This window comes from Bos mutus, chromosome 12 (genome assembly GCF_027580195.1).
Source record: "Bos mutus isolate GX-2022 chromosome 12, NWIPB_WYAK_1.1, whole genome shotgun sequence".
NCBI classification, from domain to species: domain Eukaryota; kingdom Metazoa; phylum Chordata; class Mammalia; order Artiodactyla; family Bovidae; genus Bos; species Bos mutus.
The window spans coordinates 17,643,083-17,666,953 of NC_091628.1; the positions used below are offsets into that span (position 1 = coordinate 17,643,083).

A 23,871-nucleotide genomic window follows, 5' to 3' on the forward strand; every position below is an offset into this window, starting at 1 on the left:
GATTGTCAGAGGCATCAGATGCTGGAAGGGAGGCATAGAACAGTTCTCCTCTAGAGCCTTCAGAGGGAGCAGGGCCCTACTCACACCTTTGTCTTGGATTTCTGGCCTCTGGAACAGTGAAAGAATACATGTCTGCTCTTTGAAGTCATGTCCTTGGTGGTACATTGTTACAGCAACCCTAGAAAACCACTGATGCAAAGGGCTGACTCATTAGAAAAGACTGATTCTGGGAAAGAGTGAAGGCAGGGAGGAGGGGACAACAGAGGATGAAATGGTTGGATGGCATCATCGACTCGATGGACATGAGTTGAAGCAAGCTCCAGGAGATGGTGAAGGACAGGGGAGCATGATATGCTGCAGCCCATGGGGTCACAAAGAGTTGAACACAACTGAGCAACTGAACTGAACTGAGGAAACTAATACACAAATGCCTCTGAGCTTTAATTCTTCCCTAATCGTTTCCACCCTAACAAGTAACAGCTGCCTTCTTTTGTTTTTTCTCACCCACCTCCTACAACCCTCCTCAGCTCAGCTGAGTGGCTCTCCCTCCAGAACCCCCTGTGAACTGCATCGTCCAGTCTGCTTTGATCTCTGACCTCTCTGCTTATCTGTCCTCTGCACAACTGTTCCCTTGAATCCCTTTGCCTCATGTGTACCTATACTTTGTCCTCAACTGGCCTGAAATTCCTTGTGTATAAAATCTGTGTTTTATTTTCTCTTGATCTGGCATGGGCTCACAGTATGTATAAACAAGCAATCCCTGACCTGATAGTATTAAAGAGTTATTAACTTCAAGAAATTATTTCAAAAGAAGGTACTCTGTGACTTCATTAGGCATTCCAAAGCATGTTCAATGTCTCTAATCTAATACAGTGAAAGAAGGTATTAAAAATGTGTTTTATTCTTTACTGTATTTTGAAAGCAAAATGGATATTGTTAATAATGTGAAATTCAAGATAGGATAATCACTAGAAAGTTTGCTATTACAAAAGGGCAAATTAAATGCTAATGTGTAAAGTGACACATGAAAACCAAATGTAAATTTCCAGAAACACATTTTTTTTAATAAGACAATACCTCATTTTTTATAATCTGCAGAAAAGGAAACTAAAATGATGATTAAAGGACAATATTAATGGAACTCTAAAAGGCAACTGACTCAGCAGTTCTGAGGCAGACAACTATTTTATAGACGCTTATAGATGCTGCTAGAAGAAGGAAGCTGTGTGGACATTTATCAGTAGACTAGTACTCATGACCAGCTGATTTACCTAGATACGAACCTCCTCCTCACTGAATTATTTTAGGAGTAGTGCAGATCCTAGAATATATATACTCTTAGAGATAGAAAGGACCTTAAAATTCAGTATCATTCAAACTCTTAACCTATATAGAAACCCAGCCACTTGCTCCTTGACTTGCCATCAAATCTTTGCCTGAATACAGCTGACAACCAGAAACTCTCTTCTGAAGGGCATCTATTCCATGGCTGGGTTTGGAGGAGAAAGGTTAGATTTCACTTAGGCCCCTGGAATCTGTTCCAATTGGTGGATCCTGCAGGAAAATGCCTACAGAGAGCCTTCTCAACCCTCCTTGCTCTCAACTTTAAGCCTCCATAGGAAGATTTCATATGTGGGAAAAGTGAATGGTGATTCTTTACCTGAACTGGTTTCACTAATCCGGTTAGTCCTCTCTTTGCAGGAACCTCGTTAAGTTCTCAGGACCATTTCGTGGACATTTCCTACCAAGCATCACTTGATAAGACCAGATACCCCTGAAAGCACCAAGGGCTTGGTCACTGCATACAGTAACGGCATTTTCCACTCCCACAAAGGCTTCAGGAGTGGAAGAGAGGGCTTTGGAATCTTAAGGCTTAAATGTAATGGATTTGAGGATGACTTCTACTGGACCATTCCAGAGGCATCCAGATATTTAACCAGTGAAGTAGTTTGTGTCTTTTCATCTTAAGTGAAAGTGAAAGTTGCACAGTCGTGTTTGACTCTTTGCAACCCCATGGACTATACAGTCCATGGAATTCTTCAGGCCAGAATACTGGAGTGGGTAGCCTTTCTCTTCTCCAGGGCATCTTCCCAACCCAGAGATCGAACCCAGGTCTCCTACGTTACAGGTGGATTCTTTAGCAGCTGAGCCACAAGGGAAGCCCAAGAATGCTGGAGTGGGTAGCCTATCCCTGAGGTAGGTTATAAATAAATAGAGTTACAGGAGAAGGGAATGGCAATCCATTCCAGTATTCTTGCCTGGAGAATTCCATGGACAGAAAAGCCTGGTGGGCTACAGTTCGTAGGGTCACAAAGAGTCAGACACAGCTGAGCAACTAACACACACACACAGGGTCCCAAATTAGTGTAAGATGCCCCCAAGCAAATTACCACAAACTTAGCAGCTTAAAACCACACACATTTATTATCTCTCTACTTCTGCAGGTCAGGAGTCTGGGCTGCCTTAAGAGGGTCCTCTGCAAAGATGCTACCAAAGTGTCACCCAGGGCTTAGCCTTCTGGAGCCATGAACAGTAACAAATCTGTCTCCCTTTACATTGTTACCAGAATTTCTTTCTTTGTGGCAGTAACACTGAGGTTCCTGCCTTCCCACTGGCTGTTGGCTGGAGGCCACTCTCAGCTCCTTCAGGCTGCTCACAGTTCTTTGCCACCTGGCTCTCTCCATGGCTTCCTGACAACACGGCAGATGGCTTCTTCAAGCTGGAAAGGGGAAAAGAACCTAAGACAATCAATAATCACTGAGTGACAGCCCATCACCTTTGCTGTGCTCTGTGGGTGAGAAACAAGTCACGGGCCCTGACCACACTCAAGAAGAGGGGCTTTACAAGGGCTTGATCCCTGGAAGCTGGGATTATTTGGTTGGATATCTTAGAGTCCTGGAGTGTTGCAGTTCATGGGGTCACAGAGTCGGGTACAACTGCACATCTGAACAACAACAATGACTTTAGAGTCCACAACAACCCCACCACAATCCACCACAACCCCAAGCCAGGGCTTTTTAAAGCACCTCAGTGATGTTGATGTTTAATCAAGCTCCAGAACTGTTGTTTTAAGATAAAGAAGGCAACACAAAAGAGATTTATTTATTGTTATGGTTTTCAACCTTGACTGCCCCTTAGAATCACTAGGAGAGTATTTTAAAATCCCCTTGCAGGCTGCACCCCAGACCCATTCAGTCAGAATATCTGGAAGTGCATTAGTTTTCTGAAACACGGCAGGTGATTCCAAAGTGTGGCCAGAGATAAGAACAACTATTTTACTGGAACAGTCAGGTGTCAGAATCAATCTTAATGCAAAAAAAAAAAAGCAATCCTTGGGGCAGGTTGTGAAAAACAAGTCTCCTAGGTGAGACAGAGAAGTGGCAAGAGATAAGGCAGGAACATTTCTGGTAATTTAATGAAGCTAGTGAATTCCAAGAAAGGGAGTGAATTCAGGAGGTAACATTGATAAGACTGTGCCACTCATAAAGTTAACAAAGAAGGAGGAAGCTCAGATGACTTCCAGATGCCAGGTAGAGACACCTGGGAGGGCATGAAAGCCACCAGCTGAGACAGAAATCAGGAGGAGAAGCTGGCTGAAGAATGAAAGCAGATGAAGAAAATACTAAGCTCAGTTCTACTTATGTCGAGTTGCACACATTTTAAAGATGTTTTCATTTAACTTGTACTAATGTTCCCTTGCTTGCTGAATCCATTTAATACACATTGAGCATTGCCAACACTTTCCCAATGAATTTATTCTCTTGCTCTCTTTTATTTTCCAGTGGACTCCGCTGCCCAGCACAGGGCCAAGTAAATTTACCTCTAATTTCCTCCTTTGAAAGGTTATTTATTATTTTACTAGTGATACCACTCTTTGGATGACTGTTCCCACAATTAAATGTCAAGTTATTACTGGGCAATGCTAAGCACTGAAATTTTAATGTGCTGGTTTTGCAATTATTAAGGATTTTTTAGATCCTTAAAAATAGAATCATTTTAAAAAACCTTTTTAATGTGCTGATAAATGGAATTTTGCCTGTCATACCAGTAAACAAGGGATGTCACAGTCATGATCGACTGCAGCCACAGCCTATGGTGAACTGGTAAGGGAACCCAGGAAGGAAAGAATACCTGCCATCTAGCAGCCATCAGACTGCAGCCACTCCCTACAGTGAGCCCTAAGGAAATTAGGGTATGCCCCAGGTAGCTGATATGCCTATCAATGGAGTGATTTCAGTGAGCCAAGACTCCTGAAACTTCCTAAACTTAGAAGAGCACTACATACCTTAAGGTCTCTAGTTTTCTTTAATTCTTTAATTAACAATAATCTTTTGACAATTCAGATTATATGCTCTTTGTTGCAAAGCTTCTATTAATATATAAATTGGCTCCTCTCACACCCTCCACCCCTGCCTCCTCAAAGTAGCTCTCTCAGAGTTACTTGAGATACTGCCTCCTGGGCTTGATATTGTAAAAATTCCCACCAAATAAAACATAACTCTCAACTTTTAGGATAAGAATATTTTTTTAACATGACAGGTTTTGTCAATTGCTGTCCTTCAATGATTCAGTAAAACAATATAATCACTGCATCTTCACATAAATAGTAGCCATATGTGCTTGCTCAGTTGCTCAGTCATGTCTGACTCTTTGAGACCTTATGAACTGCAGCTCACCAGGCTCCTCAGCCCATGGGATTCTCCAGGCAAGAATACTGGAGTGAGTTGCCGTGCCCTCCTCCAGGGATCTTCCCAACCCAGGGATCAAAACCACATTTCCTGAACTGCAGGTGGATTCTTTATAGACTGAGCCACTAGGGAAGCCCAAATATCAGCTATAATAAATGCTTATTTTCTAAAAAAAGATATTACTCATCATGCTGTTTTCTAGTCACTTCTTAAGACATTTTATTTTAAAATATCATTATTCAGACCTACTCCAACAAAATTAGAAAGAAGAAACTTTTCTAAAAGAAAAAAATATGTAGACAACAAAAGATATTTAAGATAGCATTTGAAGGCTTTTGAATATAAGAAGAAAATTGCTATTGTTATTGTTTTCTTTCTACTTATAAAGATAGAAACATGTCAAAATCCCAACATCAAATTTTAGAGATGAATATTAAGGAAGATATTTAATGTGAGAGGAAATTCTCAAAAAAAAAAAAAAGATTACTAACTGAAAACTTTTGAAATGTATAACACAATATATGGTGATTAAATGATACTTTCAATTCTTTATTATTAAAAATGTTATTGAGTAACCACAAGGTATTTTACTACAAAAAAAAAAAAAGAAAGTGGTGATGTGTTCATTGACAAGATCAGTTTAGGAAGCAAAATAAATCTTGCATTAAACTTAGACGAATATTGTACCTTAAAAGTCCCATAACTGAGGTGACTGTGAATCAATGAGAGGCTAAAATAGAAAATCAGTCCTGAACAATTTTCCTTTGCAGAATATGTTATGTTTTAAAACAACTTCACACCATTATCATATTTTATCTTAATAACATCCTTATGAAGGGTAGATGTTCATTGTCCAGGAAAAAAAGTGGAAGTGAATTTTGCTAATAATTAGGCTAATATACTTTGCAAACTCTCTCTTGTAGAGTTGGTAAAAGTGAGAGTATGCAGCAGTAATTCCTATACAATGAGCATGACTACATTTAGTCCCTTACTTATGAATGAGTTCTGTTCCAAGAGTGTGTTTGTAAGTCTGAATTTTTTGTAAGTCTAACAAAGTTAGCCTAGGTACCCAATTAACATGGTCAGCTATGTGGTACTGTACTGTTTATAATACTTTTCACACAAATTAATACATTAAAAAACAAAAAAAAAAAAAACAAGGAAAACATTTTTAATCTTATAGTACACTACCTTGAAAAGTACAATAGTACAACAGCTGGCACAGAGGGGCACATTCGCATCTTTGAAAGTTTGAAACTTGAAGGTTTGTGTGTAGGGGACTTAGTGTAATCCACTTCAAAATGAGCCTTCCTAGAGCCTGAGGTTGGAGAAGGCAATGGCACTCCACTCTTGCCTGGAAAATCCCATGGATGGAGAGCCTGGTAGGCTGCAGTCCATGGGGTTGCTAAGAGTCGGACACGACTGAGCGACTTCACTTTCACTTTTCACTTTCATGCATTGGAGAAGGAAATGGCAACCCACTTCAGTGTTCTTGCCTGGAGAATCTCAGGGACGGACAAGCCTGGTGGGCTGCCGTCTACAGGGTCACACAGAGTCGGACACGACTGAAGTGACTTAGCAGTAGCAGCAGCAGCATCAGAGCCTGAGGTCATAGGTGAACTACTACACATAAAATTCTATTTTACAGTTTTTGTCCTGTTCACCAAACAGTCTAGCAGTAGACATTTAGGAAACTCTGATTCACCCTTCACTTTGTAAAAAAAAGTGAAGTAAATAGAAAAGTAAATAGGAAACTTCACTTTGTAAAGTTCAGTACAGTTCAGTCCAGGCGCTCAGTCGTGTCCGACTCTTTGTGACCCCATGAACCACAGCAGGCCAGGCCTCCCTGTACATCACCAACTCCTGAAGTTTACCCAAACTCATGTCCATCGAGTCGGTGACGCCTTCCAGCCATCTCATCCTCTGTCGTCCCCTTCTCCTCCTGCCACCAATCCCTCCCAGCATCAAGGTCTTCCAATGAACACCCAGGACTGATCTCCTTTAGGATGGACTGGTTGGATCTCCTTGCAGTCTAAGGGAATCTCAAGAGTCTTCTCCAACACCACAGTTCAAAAGCATCAATTCTTCGGTGCTCAGCTTTCTTCACAGTCCAACTCTCACATCCATACATGACCACAGGAAAAACCATAGCCTTGACTTACACGGACTTTTGTTGGCAAAGTAATGTCTCCGCTTTTGAATATGCTATCTAGGTTGGTCATAACTTTCCTTCCAAGGAGTAAGCATCTTTTAATTTCATGGCTGCAGTCACCATCTGCAGTGAGTTTGGAGCCCAGAAAAATAAAGTCTGACACTGTTTCCACTGTTTCCCCATCTATTTCCCATGAAGTGATGGGACCGGATGCCATGATCTTCGGTTTCTGAATGTTGAGCTTTAAGCCAACTTTTTCACTCTCCTCTTTCACTTTCATCAAGAGGCTTTTTAGTTCCTCTTCACTTTCTACCTTAAGGGTAGTGTCATCTGCATATCTGAGGTTATTGATATTTCTCCCGGCAATCTTGATTCCAGCTTGTGCTTCTTCCAGCCCAGGGTTTCTCATGATGTACTCTGCATAGAAGTTAAATAAGCAGGGTGACAATATACAGCCTTGACATACTCCTTTGCCTATTTGGAACCAGTCTATTGTTCCGTGTTCAGTTCTAACTGTTGCTTCCTGACCTGCATATAGGTTTCTCAAGAGGCAGGTCAGGTGGTCTGGTATGCCCATCTCTTTCAGAATTTTCCACAGTTTATTGTGATCCACACAGTCAAAGGCTTTGGCATAGTCAATTAAGCAGAAATAGACGTTTTTCTGGAACTCTCTTGCTTTTTCTATGATCCAGTGGATGTTGGCAATTTGATCTCTGGTTCCTCTGCCTTTTCTAAAAGGAAATAGTATAACCTGTGATTTAATATCTCATTTTTAGGCATATTCTGCTTTTAACTTCACTCTCTTTCACATGGGCTTCCCTGGTGACTCAGATGGTAAAGAATCTGCCTGCAATGCAGGAGACCCGGGTTCGATCCCTGGGTTGGGAAGATCCCCTGGAGAAGGGAATGGCAACCCACTCCAATATTCTTGCCTAGAGAATTTTTTTGGTAACTAAAAAATAGTAAACTATAAAGAAAATCCAAAATAGGATAATAAATTTATTATTTAAAAGTAAATAAATTTCTAAATTATTTTAGAAAATACCTGAAAAATTCTCAACATCATATGTCATTAAGAAATTGTATACTAAAGCAGCAATAGGATGCCACTACACACCTATTAAAAATGGCCAAAATTCAAACACAGGCAGAACCAAATGCTGACAAGGACATGGAACAATAAGAACTCTCATTCATTGCTGGTAGGAATGCAAAATGGTATAGCCTACCTTGGAAAAGAGTTTGGCAGTTTCTTGCAAAACTAAAGCTAATCTTAACCATATGAACCAGCAACCATGCTCCTTGATTTTACCCAAGTTAGTTGAAACTTATGTTTATACAAAGACTTGCACACGGAAGATAATAACAGATTTATTCATAATTGCCAAAATTTGGAATCAACCAAGATGTCCTTCATTAGGCAAATGGATAAACTTTGTTACATTCAGGCAATGGATTATTATTCAGGGCTAAAAAGAACTGACCTACCAAACCATGAACAGACACGGAGGAAAATTATATGCATGTTACTAAGTGAAAGAAGCCAATCTGAAAAGGCTATCTACTGTGTGACTCCAACCATATGACATTCTGGAAAAGGCAAAATTATGAACACAGCAAGATCAGTGGTTCCCAAGAGTTAGTGTGGTGGGAGAGATGAGTTGGTATGTCAAGGAGGATTTTTAGAGCAGTGAAAGTGTTCAATATGACACTATGATACTGGATACATATCAATACACAGCATCAAAACCCATAGAATGTACTATACCAACAGTGAACTTTAACATAAACTATGGACTTGGGGTGATAATGGCATGCCAATGTAGGTTCATCACTTGTAACAAATGGCACCCTCTGAAGCAGGATGTTGATAATGGGAGAGGCTGTGCATGTGTGATGGGAAGGGATATATGAGAAATCTCTTTAGGCTCAATTTTTCTCTGAATCTAAAACTACTCTTGAAAATAAAGTCTATTTTTTTAATTAATGTTTGTAACACACAAATGCAAATGTGTGTACAACTTCATTGAAAGATAACATCAGAACTCTTAACCTGAGGCCCATACCAGTCAGTACTGGCAGTTACAAGCGATGCTTTAGCTGTCTTAAATAGAAAATAATTTATTAAGAGATATTTGTTAGCTTGCATAATTTATAGAGAATCAGAGAACTCGTTATGAATGATACACATCTTGAGATGACTCAGGAGCAATGCTCAATCACGGGAGAGAAACCACCCCTTCCACCAACCACTTGGCCCAGAGCACACAGGCACTGAATGCCAGAAACTCTCTCTCTAGAGCCCCAGAAGAACCGGATGCCCCCATTACCACAACCCAGAAGATCAGTCTTCCTACAGCTGCCTTCTTATGCCGCTTCTTTCCCTGAGTCCTGCGCAGGTGTATCTGACTGGCAGTACCTAAGTCACATTTTGCATTGTAACTGTGAAAGGTCTGAAAAAAATTTCAATTCCATCACAAGATGGAATATAGGAAACTAGCAAAACACCTAAAAATCCAAACAGTAACTCAGGTGTCAACGTATAGCGATTGACTCAATATGGGACAGGTTGAAACTGATAAAGAACAAAAAAGGAAAAAGAAAAAAACAGTTAAATGTGGGAGTTTGCAGGTCATTGGAGAGGTCAACCACAGAGATATACAGAAGAGTATTCCTATAAGAATTTTAAAATCTCCATTGGCTTTGAAGATCTAGGGACTGTTGGTGACCACAGTGAATATCCCTCCATTCTAACCCTACCACAATATATCAAATAGTCTGCTTATGTTGGTTTCTCCCTTAGCCTGTAGCTTCTAATGGGTAGGAATGAGGTCTCATTCATCTCAGAACCCCAGCACCTGATACAGTACTTGGAACAAGTATTTCAGTAACAGTTTATTGATCCTAACTGAACTGAGACCTGAAGCTTCCCTTTAAAAACTTATGCAATGTGTAAAATAGATAGCTAGTGAGGAATTGCTATATAGCACAGGGAGCTCAGCTCTGTACTCTGTGATGACTTACAGGGGTGGGATGGGGATGAGCGAGAGGTTCAAAAGGGAAAGGATATGTGTATACCTATGGCTGATTCACATTGTTGTATGGCAGAAACCAACACAACACTGTGAAATAATTATCCTCCAAATAAAAATAAATTTTTAAAAAACTCATGCAAGATGTCAAGAGTGAAATTTCCATAATTCTGGTCTTTAGGTTTCTGGATATCTGTCTCTCCAAGCTCCTCTAATCTAGAGTCACTCATTTTTTAGCACCTTGGAATCATAAGGTTCAATAAGAGTCCCCTCCTCACTTTTTGGAACTTTCACCTTTCTAATTAATTAGTTCTCATTAACAACAATATCAATAACACAAACAACAAATATCTGCAGAGAGGTTTACATTTTACAAAGTGTTTTAATACTCATAATTCCCATTCAATACTCACTTCCTTGTAAAATGAGTATTTTTTTTTTATCATTTCTGTCTTATAGAGGGACTACATAACTGGTCTGAAAATTACTCACACTTAGAGTTTCTCTCTGAATTGTCAAGGTCTTCTGGTTTCAAACTCCAAGATCATTTCTACCACTCTAGCTGGGGTGGCCCCCAAAGACTTTGGTTCTATCATTTTATACCTTCAGGCTCACATGGGATTAGCATTTTCTTGGTTCTCATTCATCAAGTTGGCATCTGTTGTTGGAGCTGCTGAAGGTACTCATTAGTCATTTCAAGGAGTGCAGTTTGAATCCAGTGAGTGAGATGATTTCTTAAGCTTTGAGGGGACATTTTCAAAAGCTCACACCTTGATACATTAAGGAGAGAGGAGACATGTTTAGATATGCAGGGATCAGGATTCCAACCTGGCCAGTTGACCTCTGAATCCCCTCTTACATTTGGAGAATGCTAATGTAAGTGGGACGCAGAGGAAATTAGGGCTTTGGGGGCTGACGGCAGGTTTTATCTCACTGAATTCTGATAACACTGCAACTGACCAAGGAAACTAAAATTCTAGAACTGCAGAAAAGGGGATAGCATAGCAAAAGAAACCGCTTGCTGCCCCTATTTTTGCCAATTTTTACAAACTCTCTCTCTCAATATTGAGCAGAGGATTCCATTTCCAGGCTTTGTGGTCAATTCAAGATGGCCCTAGACAGAACTCTGCTCAATGTTATATGGCAGTCCGGATGTGAGAGGAGTTTGGGGAAAAATAAAATGTGTTGCTATTTTGATGATTTCAACAAGCAAAAATTAATAGCTAAAAACCTGGAAAAATGTAAGATCCTTTCCTTAATGTGTATGGAATTTATTTGTTGTAACTTGTAAGCAAACACATTAGAATACAAGTAAAAGAAAGAAAAGAAAAGAAAAAAAAAAAGATGGTCCTAGACAAAAAGCAGAAGCAACTGAGCAATTTCACTCAGAGCAACTCAAGCAAAGCTGTGATCTGAGCTCCTTTTTAAAAGAGTTTAAAAATCCTTCAGTAACTCAAGTGTACAGGAAGTTGTTCATAAACACCTCATGTAATACCTCAACAAAACAGGCATGAAATGAATGCAAGCAATTGTAATTATCTTTATGATCATTCTTTCCCCCCTAGAACCACTAACAGTAGCTGGAAACGTGGACAGCACAGAAAGAGATTGCCCAAAACTAGCAAGAATGGTATCAGAATTGGGATTGGAGAACTTTTAAAGGCATTCATTCCATAAGTACACCAGGCTCTGCATATCACCCCAAGTTAAAGATTTTTTTCATAAAAACAAAATAGCAAGTATTAAAAATAAACAAGAGCAGTTATTATCACTATTGACATCCCCCTTGCAGAGTCTCTTGAAGATAAATTCTAGCTCAGATTCAAATCCTTGAAGATAAATTCTCATTTCTAATTCTAAGGAAAGAGGAGATATAGGTATAAGTGTAAGATGCATCTAACTTTTATAAATCATTTCTGACAAAAAACGATGTCTAAAGTGAAATCAACCACTACATTCACAAACTCCCTCCAAAAACACATGAAATCATTAGAAATGAAGACAAGAAAGACTCCTGTGGAAAAGAGTGTAGGTTCTGAGTTGCTTCTTTTGAAGGTTTTGTTAGGGATTTTTCTCAACCAGTTTCCATTCTGCACAGTAAACCTTCAATACAAGCCCATATTACTGACTGCAAACATCTGTATTCATCACTGCAACATGTTTCTTCAGCAAAGACAGGCTGGAAAGTCAAGGAAGATAAAATTCAAATACATTTATTTTGCAATTCTGCTCCAAGAAGCTGAAATAAATATCCAAAAAAAAAAAAAATGTTTAAGGACTGTGAATTTCATTTTTCCATGCAACTCTTAGCTTCAACCAAGGATAATCAAACAGTATATTGACAAGATCTGTAAAAGTGGCAAAGGCAGTCAACAAATAAGTAAGCCCAAAAGCACAGTAGGAAAGAAGATCTGAATCCAAGAGATAAGAGGAAATTTGTTTTTTGAACGTTTTTTGTTCTCTTTGCTAAAATTAATATTTAAAATGTACTGATGTCCCAGAACTGTAGTTCTCATCTGCAGAAACACGAACTATATTTACTTATACACTTTTCCCATTTTACTTCCTATATTTACTCTCAAATGTGGGAGGTGGACAGCTGGGAGAGCAGAGACTGCTCCATGCCAAGAAAGTGGCTTTAGAATGAAGCTGATAGACAGTTATTATTTCAGTAATAGCTCAGAAAAGAATGCCTCACAATGATAGCTTTCATCACTCTCCAGGATACAGAGGTGAACATTTTTAGGTGCCCCAAAGAAAATCCAAGAAATAGAGAAAAGTTCTTTCTTTGGGGAAAAATAGGCAGGAAAACTCGATTGCCACCAAACTGAGGACAAAATAGATTTGCTTCATGAAGATGCTGGGCTTCTTTGGTGGCTCAGCAGCAAAGAATCTGTCTGCAATGCAGGAGACATGGGTTCAATCCCTGGGTCGGGAACATCCCCTGGAGAAGGAAATGGCAACCCACTCCAGTATTCTTGCCTGGAGAATCCCATGGATGGAGGAGCCTGGCGAGCCACAGTCCATGGGGTCGTAAAAGAGCTGGGCACAACTGAGCGACTCAATAGCAACAACAATGGAGATGCTGAAGTTGTATGATGTGAACATTTGAGGTAAATCTCCTCCGTGTTTACTATAAAATCCTCAATGAATCTTGATCTACCAGGTTTCTGGGTAAGTAGATTCTTCAAGTAATGACAAAGCAGTGCTGGGTCTGCATCCAGTCATGGGCTGAACACAGAAAGAGTGGTTGTGGCTTCTGGAGTTAGAGGCTGAGAGCACAGCTGACATGTGGGTCACGGAATGGTGGGAAAGCCAAGAGCTAACCCACAGGCCTTCACAACACCTGTTCTGTTCAGGGACCCTGACAACCAATGTGGGGAAACAAAGGAAAGATAAGATATGAAAGGACAAGAAAGAAAATCTTGCACAAAGAAGAAACCCACTCACCAAGTACTATTTTTCAGGGATAACAAAAACACAGAATGAAACCTGATGTTTCCAAACACCCTGTTTACCTTCTTAAAAAGTGAAGTGTTAGTCATTCAGTTGTGTCCAATTCTTTGCAACCCCATGGCCTGTAGTCTGCCAGACTCCTCTGCCCATTGGATTCTCTAAGCAAGAAGACTGGAGTGGGCAGACATTCCCTTCTCCAGGGGATCTTCCTGACCCAGGGGTTAAACCTGAGTCTCCTGCATTGCAGGCAGATTCTTTATCATCTGAGCCACCTATCTGATGTCTCCTTTTGTCTCCTGTTTATCTGTCTCCCCTAATTGGAATGCAAGGTCCTCTAGAATAAATATGCTGTCTACCTTTGTTTACTGTCAAAGCCCCAGCACATAGAACAATGCCCAGAAGTCAATTCCAAATATACATATACACACATACATACATACATATATATATATATATCTTTGTTAAATGAATAAATGTATGATGACTTTCCTGAAAACTTCTCTAGGATCCTAATCAACTCCTCATGGGAGATGGATGCAACATTCATTTTAATCATTGGAATATGTCTTCAGAATACTCTAAGAGTTGAGAAAGAAAGGTGAGCAGCTTCCAACATTCAGGAACTGGACTGGCACTCACAGCTGGACTATGTGACTCTCCCAGTAGACACAGTCTCCAGAATTCAGTGCCAGGAAGGGGTTCTCTACCCCTCCTGAATTCCTGTGGCCAGACTAATAATAAAATTGACCCAAGACAGATTAACAGGAAAAAAAAAAAAAAAAGAAAGAAATGAACTTCAATTCATGTGCATGGAGGTCTCCTAGAAATGGGAGCTGAGAAGTGGTGAAGCAGGCGCTGGACTGTGTTCTACTTCCCACAAGTAACAAATGTGCTTATTCAACTGCAGGTATGTTCCTGGTGGTCCTGGGCTAAAGGGTATTATTAGCACATCACACAAAAAAAGCATAAGACAAGAGTCAGAAGTTAGGACTTAAGGGTAGGTATAAAGTATTAGCTACTGTCAGATAACCTGGGTCTCTAGCATTGCAAGTAGACTCTTTACCATCTAAGCACCAGGGGAGCTCATTTTATTTATAATAGAATAAAAATAGCTAGCACTATTTGGGCCACTGTACCATGCAAGGCACCATGCTATACCTCATTTAATGTGGCTACAATTCCATGAGATAGATTATGTTGTCTGCTCTGCTTTACAGATGGGGAAACTGAGGCTTAATGAAGTAACTTATTCAAGTGCACACACCTAATAAATGATTGAATAGCATTTAAACCCAGAGTCAGAAATATACTGACTTCTCTCCTGGTGGCTTATTTTTCAGAGGGGGTTAAATGTGAAAGGACTGTACATCAAAACTTTCCTGACAGAGACGCTGTTCATCGTAAAAAAGGTAACCTTCAAATCTGAGTAAGTTTCAACCTCTTTTCAGAATACTCTGGAGGCTCCAGGCCTCAGCTCGGCCTCTCAGCAGCTTCTACACTTCACAGTAGCTGAGTCACTGGCGGTACATTTGCATCACAAAACCAGTTTTCAATTAGTAGATTTTTTTTAAAGCTAAAAATGACTGTCTTTCTGACAACATAAAGTGTTTCTCTGCTAGACAGAATACCGGTTTTTATTCCTTCAATAAAAGCAAGAATGTTTTCCCAACTGTGCCATGAAGGTTCCTCTGCTATCACTGAATGGAGTGAACTGACAGGAGACCTCTCTCTTTTCTGAGCTAGAAATAACTGGCAGCAGTTACAACCCCAGCAAAACCAGGGCAGGAAGCTGCAGGATTTGTACCCCCAAAGAAATCAGAAGTGTCAAGAAGGCAGTAACTACTCAAAATAGTCTTCTGTTTCTTCTCACAGCTTTGTAAGGGAATCTGCAGGATCCACTGAAGCTGAATTACTGCTCTCAAATGCCATCTGGGATGAGGCACTACCCAGATTATGAAGACATGTCTCAAGTACCGGGCCCACAGGTAACGACAAACACAGAATCAACAGCCAGCCAGCCACGGGGCTTCTTTCCATATCACTCATTGGCTTCATTCTACTGGGACAAAATTCGCTGCTATAAAGGAAAGGAAGGAGTCACTGAACCATACAACTGGGGTATGATTTTCCGCTCAGACCTGACGTGGGTGACCAAAGTAAGGTAAACTGTCAAAATGAGAAGGATGGGGACTTCCCTGAGGGTCCAGTGGCTATGACTCCATACTCCCAATGGAGGGGACTTGGGTTCTACCCCCGGTCAAGGAACTAGATCCCACGTCACAACTAAGCGTCCACGTGCCACAACTAAGACCCAGTGCAGCCAAATAAATGAAGAAATAAACGAGAAGGCTGGAAACATTCCCGAAATAGCCACCCCAGAAGAAGTTTCTAGGTGTAAGAAGATTCCTAAGCAGGAGAACCCCGGATACATTTCCATTTTCCACACCAAGAGCCGTTCTTTGCAAGTGGCTTCCCCTTCTCTAATAATTAAGTGGCAGAAACCCAGCCTATGGCTTGGGGTCAAGTAATTATTCCAGAGAATACACTAACTCATATGAGTATTTACTAAAGACTAGGGAAACGAGCACATTATTAGATGAAGAATCTGTCACATGATTTTACATCATAAAGAAGCCATTTCCTTAGAAAAGGTTAGGAACTGCTGGTCTCCACCATGTTTCTGTATTGAATTATTAACAGTTTCATGCAAAATGAAACTCAAAACCTTACTAAAGTCAACGCTTGTTATGCAGCAATTTAATTTCTCCAAACCTGCAACTCTCTAAGGAATGTCCAGGTCACTGAAACATGGAAAAATGTAATGAAACTGTTAACAATCGAATTTGTTTCAGACAAGGACCATTAGACACCTTAAGTAAAAAGTGTTGAGTGTTCCCTTAGTACAGTTCATACTACAGTCATGTACAAAAGGTGTTCATATGGTTACAGTCATGTTTACTTGTTAGCTCTGGTGCATTCGTTCTCATTCATTGAATCTCTCTGCAGTGAGTCAATTCTCATAGCAGTCAAAACAGTAGGAGTGAACTGAAGAATAAGTGTTTCATGCTCAATTGGGGTTTGAAAATCTGTGGTTAAACTAAATTAAACAGGATTCTTACTACATAGCAGGCAATGTCCATGCTCTGTATTCCTCCTACATTCCTCTAATTGACTTCAGATGGCCATTGCATCTATTTTGCCTAAGGGATTTTTCCAAAACCCAGAAGGCTGCTTTGCCAGCAACAGACTGGAAGAACAAGAATCGGGAGCAGCCATCAGTGATGACGGACAGATGGGACAACTCTGAGGCATGAAGAGTCTCCCAGAATTTCCCGAAAGTAATGGCCAGCACGATAATGCACGCTTTGTTGGCTTCCTTCCCATTCCTATATCACTTCCCCACTTCTCTTCTGTGCTTTCCAGAGTCCCAAAGTAATTACTTGCCCTTGAATCCTTACTGCAAGATCTGCTTCTAGCAAAACTTTACCTGCGACATCCTTTAGCTTTAGTCACATCCTTTAGATGTGACTTCTTAGCTTTTCTTATGTACTGTCAGTCCTAGGAAGAGAAAGAGCACACACAGCAGTTTCCAAACTTGTGGACATTGAGTTCACCTTCTTAATGGCATTTCAGTCACATCACGCTGAACAGTGTTTCGTAAAACCCAGATAGGGAAATGCTGTTTTGAATCATGAAGAATAGGCTCCAAGCCCATAACTTTCAAAAGGAATCTAAGAGTCACTATAAACTGAGCTTAAAGACATCAGTCCAGTGAACTGTTGACGCCTTTGGCCTAATCTTTGTAATAGAAGTTCTCTGAATATAATGGAAACAAAATAGAACTTCTAGCCTTATTCAAAACCATAATGCATTCACGATAAGAACTCTGTGCAAAATCCTGCTTAAGAATGACATCACGGCTAAGGGGAGTCCAGAAAATGTCAAACGGGGCGGGGCAGGGGGAGCAGCAGACCCGCCACAACATGAGGAGAAGAGAGGGTTTAAGGATATGACTCTGTAGTGAGGAGTGGAAAAGATGGAGAAGCAGGGACCTCCCTGGTGGCCCAGTGGTTAAGAATCTGCTTTGCAATGCAGGGGAGTGGGTTCGATCCCTGGTCGGGGGACTGAGATCCCACATGCCACAGGGCAACTAAGCCTGCACATTGCAACTGGAGAGTCCGTGCTCTGCAACAAAAGGTCCTGCATGACACAGCTAAGACCCCGACACAGCCACATAAACAAATAAACACATACTTCCCGTGGACTCATAAAATAGAAAGATGGATAAGTAACAAGACAGAAATACACAAACAATAAATAACATAAATGGAATAAATGTCTGCTCTTCACATTTCAGAATATTAGGTTTATCGGGTAGCTTTTAACATCTGAGAGAAATAAACTGAAGATGAAACAAAGCAATTTGCTACTATATGTGGTGGACAGTTTATACAACAATCATGGAATCTTCCTCCACGTCCTACTTCAAGAGCTAAAAGCTGAATATAAAAATAGAATCTTAAAAAGGTTAAGCAAATTCCTGGTCACCAGAATCAATAGCGAAGCAGTGTTACACAGTGTAAACCTTGGACTCAAACAGAATGGGTTTGAACAGCAGCCCTGCCTGCCAATGATGCGGACATCACATTGATCTTCACTTTAGGTTCTTCGTCTATAAGATGAATATCAGGGACTTCCCTGGTGGTCCGGTGGTTAGGACACCATGCTTCCATGGCAGGGGGCATGGCTTGGATCCTTCGTCAGGAAACTAGGCAGTGCGGCCAAAAAATAGAAGAAAAAAAAAAGATGAAGATCGAAGTACCTGCCTTATAGGACTGCTATAAGAAATAAAACTAATGTATACTAAATACCCAGCATAGTGACTCAATAAGTAGAAACCATTATTACACTACTTCCCTGGTGGCTCAGACGGTAAAGCGTCTGTCTACAATGCAGGAGACCTGGGTTCGATCCCTGGGTCGGGAAGAGCCACTGGAGAAGGAAATGGCAATCCACTCCAGTACTCTTGCCTGGAAAATCCCATGGACAGAGGAGCCTGGTAAGCTACAGTCCATGGGGTCGCAAAGAGTCGGACACAACTGTGCAACTTCACTCACTCAATTATTACACTACCCGGATCAATCCCTGGGTCGGGAAGATCCCCTAGAGAAGGGAATGGCTACCCACTCCAGTATCCTTGCCTGGAGAATTCCATACACAGAAGAGCCCAATGACTTACAGTCCATGGGGTTGCAAAGAGTTGGACACTACTGAGCAACTAACCCTTTCACTTCACTTTGGGTTATTACACTCCATAATAATTTACTAAAGCATTCAGTGTGTCTTGTTATCTTGTTCCCATAATCTGTAGTGGCCAATTTCATGAAAAACTGGTAAACCCCCTACCAATCAATCCTTGGTATGATTGTTTAAGGACAGAACCCCAGGGTGGGTGGACCACGGTGGAGCAGGGTCCTCTGGGACAAGTAAAGTCCACCCTGCCCTCAGCAGCTCCCCACACAGCAAGCTCGCAGAGGCCTGGCTCACTGCTCCCCCGAGAAGACCAGACTAGCTGCTGCTTTCTTTCCATTGAAGACACTTTAAATCTTCCATGAGTGCTTAGAAATGTCTCAAGGATTCAAATCTTCTGACACTCAGTCGCTCAAAATCAAACAAGAGCCTTGACGCTGAACGCATTATCCCCGGTTTAGAGGACACTGCCAAGCATTCCAATCGTTCCTCCTCTCTCCCCAAAGAAAATTCCCCAGACTTCTACCTACTTCTCAATTTTAAGCAAAATTTCTTGCAAGAGTCATTCAGATCACTGTCTCTAACCCTCTTCTCCCATCCTCTCTAGAACCTACTACGATCGTGGGAGCCCACAACAACCCTGCCTTTTATGTTCCTCCATCCACACAGGGTCCTACAACCCTTGAAGATGAAGGGATCAGCAGGTTCTTCTTCTTCTGAGGTGAGCGCTTCCTGTCCCCTAGACTTCACAGTTTCTCATCCTCCAAGGTACCGAGTTGGTCCCTGACACCTTGCTGCTGCGGAAGCCAAAGCACTTGTTTTAATCTCTGATGAAACAGCATGCTGCATGTGTGTCTATCCATGTGTCAGGTGTACAATATCATGTGCACAGTTTACCTTCCAGGGTGTGAGCTCAAATGATTTATTTATGAAGAGTCAACTTACAGAACCACTTCAGGAACAGATACCTAGACTTTCTGGATTGGAGAGTCTCTCATGAAAAGTTCAGTCCCAATTTTGTTTCCAGAGCAGACATCAGACACACAGCCCATTCACTGAACATTGCCTGACCTGGACTGACTTCTGCTCGATGTACCATAATCATCCTAATTAATCCAAATATGGAAAAGGCTAGAAAAAATGAAGATGGACCTATGCTGAAATGAAATGTGGCTGAACCACATGATTCTTCTAGAGGCAGAGCTGGGTACGGATTCTAGACATCATCATGGCGTCTATGTGTCTATTTGGCTAGTCCCCTAGCAAGACCATCCGACCCCTCACCTCACCACTCCCTCCCGGGACTCATGCCCTGAAATCTTAACGGCACAGAGCTGATTGGAGTTTGTAGTATGGATGATGCTCTAATAGCCAATAAGTCATCTTTGAGATTTATCCCTTAGGATTCGTTTGTTGAACTATTACCTCCCAGGGGTCACAGTTTATAATCTACTTTTACTTTGCCCAGGATACAAAACATCTCCCACACAAACATTTACTCAAGTACTGAGTAATGTACTTAAGTACTCAAGTACTGCATAATGTACTGACTGGTCCTAAAACAGTTCACAGTTTTCTCAGTTTTCTGCAGATTTGGTTTCATACAAGCTGAGCAGCATCTCAGGACCCCTTTGAGCCACTGTGCCATCAGTCACAATTGTGCCAATGAATATGCCATCCTATAATTTAAGTCTTATACTATTGATTTTTTAAACCACATGAGTCAAAAATTTCAAGTATATAGGCTCTATAATATGCTTTATTTTTATATCAGAAATATATCTTCTCCCTGAAATTATATTTAAATAGCTATTTCTCTTTAATTTTTGGAAAGAATACAGTGTCTTCTCTAGAAAAAGAAATTGAATTCTGAGACAAGGCAGGTCTCACTGGGAAATGCATTTGAGAAAGTATATTACAGTATATTTATCTCCTGTGAACAGATGTCCCCGAAAGGACAAAGAGCATATCCTGGAAGGAAGGGCTCTTCCTTCCATGAAGAAAGGGTTCCTTTCTTCATGGAACCAGAAAATGACAACTATTAATATTAACAAACGAGAAGACTCTCAAAATCACACATAAAGTTGAAAGACACATAATGACATACAAAAGTAGAAGTAAGACACTCGGTCTTACAAGGTTTCCACATTTTCCTCTGTGAATCCTCTTGCTCTGGATATTTTTTAAGGACGCCTGTACATACACATATCATAACACCATCTAAGGAAAAGCACTTACCTCTCACTTTTTAATCGAGATCCCCTCTCTTCACACCTGGCTGCCATGGCGGTGGGGAGACAGATGACACAGTTACTCGGAGCACCTTTGAGCCTCCTGTCCACAGGACCCATCGAGGGTCTGTGAGGATGGCAGGGAATAGAGTGAATAAAACATATCTGAAGTGCACCCGTGCCCAGACCTGCAAAAACCACTGCTCAACTGCAGAAAGTGAGCAGTATGGATTCCAGTCTGTGCATGGGGCCTTTCCAGGACAGACCCCTCCCCTATAGCCTCTGCTGTAGGTCCTCTCTGAAGTACCCTGACACACATATTTCTCAAGTTGTTCAGATGCTAAAAACCACCACCAGAATGGTTAACTACTTGATGATCATGAGCACATAATCCCCCACCCCCCGACCTGCTGGCACCTGAAGATCGATAAGGTTAACGCCCCTGTTACCTCACTGTCAACCAATTAGAGAATTGTGCATGAGCTGATGGAATGCCCCTCCCTCATGCTTTGCTGAAAGAAACCCTTTGGGAAGTTTGGGTTTTTTCTTTTAATGTGAGTTGGTCCTTTCCCCAATACACTCAATTAGTAAAATAAATGGAAAAGTCACTTCCAGCATTTTTTGCTAAGAGTACTGACAATTGAAATTGAATAATTAGATACTTTAACTTAGAATGTAGTAGACACTGTTGTTACTGACCAGTGCTAGAGAAACTCAGGCAAGGCTTTACTGGGACTTGTGCTGCAGCACAAGGGAGTGAAAACAAGTAACAGGTGGTGTCCTTACTCACTCCCTGACTGTGGGGGAGGTGGGGGCCGTGAGCTGGTTTTTTTTTTTTTAATTGGAGGATAATTGCTTTACAATATTGTATTGGTTTCTGCCATACATCAACATGAATCAGCCACAGGTATACATGTGTCCCCTCCTCTTGAAGCCCCCTCTCACCTCCGTAGGTTGTCACAGAGCCCTAAGTTGAGCTCCCTGCGTCACACAGCGGATTCCCACTGGCTACTTTACATATTGTAGTGTATATGTTTCCACGTTACTCTCTCCATACGTCCACCCTCTCCTTCCCCTACTATGTCCGTAAGTCTGTTCTCTATGTCTGCACCTCCATTGCTGCCCTGCAAATAGATTCATCAGTACCATCTTTCTAGATTCCACATATATATGCATTAATATACAATATCTGTCTTTCTCTTTCTGACTTACTTCACTCTGCACAATAGGCTCTAGGTTCATCCACTTCATTAGGACAGATTCAAATGCATTCTTTTTTTAGTAGCTGAGTAATATTCCATTGTATATATATTGGATACCAAAATTTCTGTACCCTTTCATCTGTCAACAGACATCTGGTCGCTTCCATGTCCTAGCTATTGTAAATAGTGCTGCAATGAATATTGGGGTACATGTGTCTCTTTCAATTATGGTTTTCTCAGGGTATACACCCAGTGGTGGGATTTTGGGGTCTTACAGTTTTTGCACAGCAAGGAAACAATAATCATGATTTTAAAACACCCTTAAGAATGGGAGAAAATAAATGCAAATGAAACAAAGAATTAATCTCAAATGACAAAGAATTAATCTCCAAAATGTACAAGCAGCTCAATACCAGAAAAAAAACAACCAAAATCTGAGTGGAAGACCTAAACAGACATTTCTCCAAAGAAGACACACAGATGGCCAACAAACACATGAAAAGATGCTCAACCTGGCTCATTATTAGAGAAACACAAATTAAAATTACAATCAGGTATCACCTCACCTGGTCAGAATGGCCATCATTAAAAAATCTACAAACAATAAATGCTGAACAGGATGTGGAGAAAGGGGACCCTCACTCACTGTTGGTGGAAATGTAAGTTGATACAGCCACTATGGAGAACAGTATGGAGATTCCTTAAAAAAAAAAAAAATAGGAGCTGGTTCTGAGGGGTGAGGGTAGGGGTGGCCCAGGGGTCTGTCCAGAGGGGCGGCTTAGGTGGCCTGCCCACCGCCTCATGGTGCTGTGTGTAGGGCGCATGTACCGTACCCTGCTTTTGCGCCTTGCTCCTCAGAAGTAGCCGTTGGATTTTTCATCTTTTTGTATCTTGTTGTTCATAATTTGCCCCAATTACACATGCACACAGTTATTTTTAGTCCCTTATAGTTTCTTTGTATTTTGTTGCTCGAGGAGACATTTGTCCAGGTGCAAGCACTGCAGCAGAGTCCCTGGTCCCAGGTTTCAGGTCCCAGCCTCTCTCCCAGTTATTCCAAAAACTCTAAACCTCTACTTCATTTTTACATGAAATGAAATACTGATGAATTTCTGTATTTCCAAGAGAACTAGCAGGAACAACTCACTTATTTGACATAAGGCCATACAAGTCAGTGGTGGGACCTGGTTCCCCAACTAACACATTTCTGTGATGACCCAGATTTCAACAATCACCAGCATGTAGGCCTGTATAGCCCACAAAGCCTCTCTCCCCAAACACCAGCCTGCAGTGGGTAATGCAAAACATCTACTCTGGCCACTTTAAATGCCTAATATGCCTCCTCTAATCCTTTGGAATAGATGCTATTGATCCATTTTACAGATAGGGAAACTGAGGCTCAGTAAAGAGGTTTATCCAAAATCACATGGCAAGTAGGGTCATGCTGGGCTTAGGACCACCTAACCTCCAAGGATGACCGAGTCACCTCCCTCCTAGGGCAGGCTCAGGAGAAAAGAGCAGCTCTGAGTAGGTGAAGGGGGTTGGCATAAAATAGAAAAGACAATGAATACTGAACACTCCCTGTCCACTTTCTAGCTCACCTCACAGTCAGGCCAGGTACCAGCCGAGGAGGACAGAATGAAGCTCACACACACTGATGAAGATTATCTCTACCCAGATCCATCCTGCTCATCACCCTTACAGTGTGGGCTCTGATCCACCCTCACTACCCACCTGGAATCTGCGACTGTAGCTCCACCACAGAGACTTTTCATAAATTCAATAAACTCTAAGGGTCTGGATTTCAGATGATGTGACAGGAGCAGCAGCTGTTCTTAGTAACGTGAAAGTTCTTGCTGTGTG

At 41.2% G+C, this 23,871-nt stretch overlaps 1 long non-coding RNA gene across 1 annotated transcript in view; it reads right to left on the bottom strand.

Annotated features, from left to right (window-relative positions):
• Window positions 1–2,603: 2,603 nt before the first annotated feature.
• Window positions 2,604–23,871, bottom strand: part of LOC138990252 (uncharacterized) — a 38,627-nt gene continuing 17,359 nt past the window's right edge. The window contains exon 3 of the long non-coding RNA XR_011466370.1: window positions 2,604–2,719. This is a non-coding gene — a long non-coding RNA (uncharacterized lncRNA). The remainder of the gene's footprint in view (window positions 2,720–23,871) is intronic.